General features: G+C 46.2%; 1 non-coding gene across 1 annotated transcript; it reads right to left on the bottom strand.

Moving 5' to 3' along the window:
- Window positions 1–3,897: 3,897 nt before the first annotated feature.
- Trnae-cuc (transfer RNA glutamic acid (anticodon CUC)) lies at window positions 3,898–3,969 on the bottom strand. Its single transcript has one exon. It is a non-coding gene; the product is annotated as a tRNA-Glu (tRNA).
- Window positions 3,970–5,000: the final 1,031 nt, after the last annotated feature.

Here is a 5,000-nt window from a genome sequence, read left to right as displayed (position 1 = left end):
TCAAGGGTGGGGCTGTGAGCCGACAGGAAAAACAAAACAAAGAAACAACATAAAAAAATTTTTAAAAATAAAAAACCCTCACATGCCACAGATGATGTTAGGGAAGGATAAGTGTCTTGTGTGCTGTAGAAGACGCAGCAAGTCCCGTTGTCTTACACAATCTGTGGATGATGTTGTTGAAGAATATGCCTTGGGTGTTACATAAGATGTAGTTAAGTCCCGTTATCTTACATATCTTGTGAATGATGTTGTTGAAGAATGTGCTTTGGATGTTACATAAGATGTAGTTAAATCCCGTTATCTTACATATCCTGTGGATGGTGTTGTTGAAGAATGTGCCTTGGGTGTTACATAAAATGTAGTTAAATCCCGTTATCTTACATATCCTGTGGATGATGTTGTTGAAGAATGTGCCTTGGGTGTTACATAAGATGTAGTTAAATCCCGTTATCTTACATATCCTATGGATGATGTTGTTGAAGAATGTGCCTTGGGTGTTACATAAGATGTAGTTAAGTCCCGTTGTCTTATATATCTTGTGGACTGATGTTTTTGAAGAATGTGCCTTGGGTGTTACATAAGATGTAGTTAAGTCCCGTTGTCTTACGTATCCTGTGGATGATGTTGTTGAAGAATGTGCCTTGAGTGACACAGAAGATGTAGTTAATGCTTGTTATCTTATCATATAGTGCATGTCGTGGATGATGTTTGGAAAGGATAAGCTTTTGTTGTTGTTGTTGCTGCTGCTGTTGTTGTTGTTTCTTGTCCTCTGCTTTTGTTTTTGCTTTTGTTTTTGTTTTTCTTTTCTTTAACAGAAGGTATAGAAAGTCTTGTGATCTAACACTGACGCACCATGGATGATGTTTGGGAAGCAAAAGTGTATCGGGTGTTACAGAAGATGTAATAAGTTCTGTTATTTTTGGCTTGCCGTGGATGCAACTGGAAAACATTCATTTCAACTTTACTGCATTTGTGAAACGTTCACCAGGCGTCAAACAAAACCAGACAATGAAATGATTTGTCACATGATTCAGCACGATCTCAGCTGTTAGCTAGCTGTTCCTCTAATATATGTGTACACATGTTTGATATGTTTTTTTAATATAGATTTCTTTGAACCAAAAGCGAACAGCGAGAGTAACTGACGAGGGGGAAGAAATAAGATATAGAAGAACCTAAACGTCGCCTATCCTCTCTTCCCCATGTCTAGGATTGTTCCATAGCGAACAGCGAGAGTAACTGACGAAAGGGGAGAGATAAGATATAGAAGAACCTAAACGTCGCCTATCCTCTCTTTCCCATGTCTAGGATTGTTCCATAGCGAACAGCGAGAGTAACTGACGAGAGGAGAGAAATAAGATATAGAAGAACCTAAACGTCGCCTATCCTCTCTTCCCCATGTTAGGATTGTTCCATAGCGAACAGCGAGAGTAACTGACGAGAGGAGAGAAATAAGATATAGAAGAACCTAAACGTCGCCTATCCTCTCTTCTTCATATCTGGGACTGTTCCATAGCGAACAGCGAGAGTAACTGACGAGAGGGGAGAAATAAGATATAGAAGAACCTAAAACGTCGCCTATCCTCTCTTCCCCATGTCTAGGACTGTTCCATAGCGAACAGCGAGAGTAACTGACGAGAAGGGAGAAATAAGATATAGAAGAACCTAAACGTCGCCTATCCTCTCTTCTCCATATCTGGGACTGTTCCATTGCGAACAGCGAGAGTAACTGACGAGAGGAGAGAAATAAGATATAGAAAAACCTAAACGTCGCCTATCCTCTCTTCTCCATATCTGGGACTGTTTCCATTTTCGCTCTCAACGTGAGGACTGTGTGTCTGCGCGTTTAAACTAATAATAAACACTGGAAGTGTGCTGCTGCTTCCCAGATCACCTTTCATGACGACTCAGCCAAACAGTTAAAAAAAAAAAAAAAAAAAAAAATTTTAAAAATTGAGGAGGGAGGTCGGGAGGAGGGGGCTGGAGGAAGAGAAGTGAAAACCAAGCCATCCAGGCCACGTAAGTTCTGCAGAAGTCGTCACGCGGGACCCGTTTCGCTTGATGATCTGCGTTATGATGATCAGCTGTTGTTGGCGTAAGTCACTTTTCTTTCTCGTGTTGTATATCACATCACCCGCACCGCACGCGCGTGAACGACAAAGAGAGAGAGAGGGGGTGGGGGTGAGGGGGGCAAGGGGAGGGGGGGGTAGAGAGTGGGGAAGGAGGGAGAGAGACAGACAAGGACACACACACACACACACACACACACACACACACACACACACACACACACTGACACACACTTATATAGACAGAGCGAAACAGAGAGAGAGAGACAGATAGAGCGACAAAGAGAGAGAGAGAGAGAAAGTAACAGAAAAACAGAGAAACAGAGACAGAGGAACAGAGACAGAGAGGGCGAAAGAGAGAGACAGAGAGAGACAGACAGACAGAGGGTGCCAAATAAATAGGGTTGCAAAGCCACCAACTGCAGAAGCTTACACTGAGAGTAGCAAACGTCAGCTTAATCATACATTACATATACAATGAAAAGGAAATCAGTGAAGAGGAAAATCAAACCAATCCGCGGCCATTGAGCAATGTCATAATTGCATCATCTGATATTCGTCATTTAGTAAGAAATCCCATAACAAAGATATAGAAAAGGTGTGTTGAGGGAGGAGAGTTGCGTCAGAACTACCCAGGTTTGATTTTTTTTTCTCTCTCTCTCTCTCTTCTTTTTATCACAACAGATTTCTCTGTGTGAAATTCGGGCTGCTCTCCCCAGGGAGAGCACGTCGCTACACTACAGCGCAACCTTTTTTTTTCTTTTCTTTTTTTTTTCCTGCGTGCAGTTTTATTTGTTTTCCAATCGAAATGGATTTTTCTACAGAATTTTGCCAGGAACAACCCTTTTGTTGACGTGGGTTCTTTTACGTGCGCTAAGTGCATGCTGCACACGGGACCTCGGTTTATCGTCTCATCCGAATGACTAGCGACCAGACCACCACTGAAGGTCTAGTGGAAGGGGAGAAAATATCGGCGGCTGAGCCGTGATTCGAACCAGCTCAGTCGCTCAGATTCTCTCGCTTCCTATGCGGACGCGTTACCTCTGGGCCATCACTCCACAGGTAGGCAGCCTGCTGTCGGTGCAAAATGAATGACCCCGAGTTTGGAAAGCGCTTAGAGCTTGGTCTCCGACCGAGGATAGGCGCTATATAAGCGCTATATAAGTATCCATAATGATATCATTCATTCATTCATTCAGTAATGAATATTGTTATCCCATAACAAAGATATAGAAAAGGTGTGTTGAGGGAGGAGAGTTGCGTCAGAACTACCCAGGGTTGTTTTTTTCTCCCCCTCCACTAGACCTTGAGTGAGACGATAAACCGAAGTCCCATGTGCAGCATGCACTTAGCGCACGTAAAAGAACCCACGTCAATTTGTTATGAACAGTGGGAAGGAAGCGGTACTGAGGGACTGAGTCAGGGGGGATGATGTGGGGGTACAAAATGGGAGGGTGGGATGGGGACAGCAACATGTCGGGGACTAATGGAGAAAGGTTTCTGACGGAGGCCGGGACGAGTGCAGCTATCTTCCGCAGTAACATAATTGTTCACCTCAGTCAAACATTATGACACCATGATCATGAAACTGTGAAACTGATCACTGAGAATCCGCATACTAATGATTCTAGGATGAAAACCGATAGTGTGGTACTGAAATTCCAAGACCAATTGTTCATTGAGAAAATGAATAAACTTATGATTAATTCTCCTACTCTTCTTATGTATGCGTTTATGAGACCGTAATTGTTTATAATTGAAAAGGGTTTAAAAACAACAAGGACAAATAAATGAATAAATAAACAGATAAAAAGAAAGAAAAAAAATCTTCCCAAGCGGGGAATCGAACCCCGGCCGTCGCGGTGAGAGCGCGAAATCCTAACCACTAGACCACTTGGGAAACTGTTGCAGCGTTCGAATATGTACATTAGGATTCCAGCACACACTACAATCACTCAGCAACTTATGACGCAATGGTGAGTACTTGCTACAGAAGTTACGAAGTGTGAAACACGGTAAGCTTACCCCTACAGCAACAGCAGCAGCAGCAGCAGTAGAGTTGTTGCAGTGGTTATAGCGAAAGATAAACGACCTCCTCCAGCGCAACACGCTGGAAACACACTGCGGCGTAACCGTGACACGCACGCAGGCACGCATCTGCTGCCGGGCAAGCATTCTCCCCCCTCCACACACACTCTCTCTCTCTCTCAGTCACTGTCACACACACACACACACACACAGAGCACCATGCAACGTACCCGTACCGGCGGCGGGCTTTCACACCCTCCTCAAAGCTTAACTTCACACGCAATCCGTCGTCACACTGCACTCACTGTCACGGTCAGAGAGAACGACTGAGAGAGGGGACAAGGGTGGGGGTGGGGGCGAAGGCAAGAGTAGTGTGGGTAGTATAGAGGCAGAGACTGATGAATGACTGAGAGAAAAAGTTGAGAGGGGTGCGGGTGGGGGGTTCGGGGGGAGGGGGTCGGGGAGGGGGAGGGGGCGGGGAGTGATGAGACAAGAAGACTGAGGGAGATGGAGAGAGGGAGGGAGGGAAAGAACATATTAGAGAGAGTGAGGGAGAGAGACGGAGAGAAAGATCGAGGGAGGGGCTGAGGGAAATGGGGAGAGGGAGAGAGAGCGGGAGACGGAGAGCGGGAGACGGAGAGCGGGAGAGAGAGCGGGAGAGAGAGCGGGAGACGGAGAGCGGGAGAGAGAGCGGGAGACGGAGAGCGGGAGACAGAGAGCGGGAGGGAGAGCGGGAGACAGAGAGCGGGAGAGAGAGCGGGAGGGAGAGCGGGAGACGGAGAGCGGGACTGAGACGGAGAGCGGGAGACGGAGAGCGGGAGAGAGAGCGGGAGACGGAGAGCGGGAGAGAGAGCGGGAGAGAGAGCGGGAGACGGAGAGCGGGAGACAGAGAGCAGGAGAGAG

This window comes from Babylonia areolata, chromosome 27 (assembly GCF_041734735.1).
Source record: "Babylonia areolata isolate BAREFJ2019XMU chromosome 27, ASM4173473v1, whole genome shotgun sequence".
Lineage (NCBI taxonomy): Eukaryota > Metazoa > Mollusca > Gastropoda > Neogastropoda > Buccinidae > Babylonia > Babylonia areolata.
Note: the sequence above shows the minus strand (reverse complement) of the source record. Positions and strands in the feature narration are given on the sequence as shown.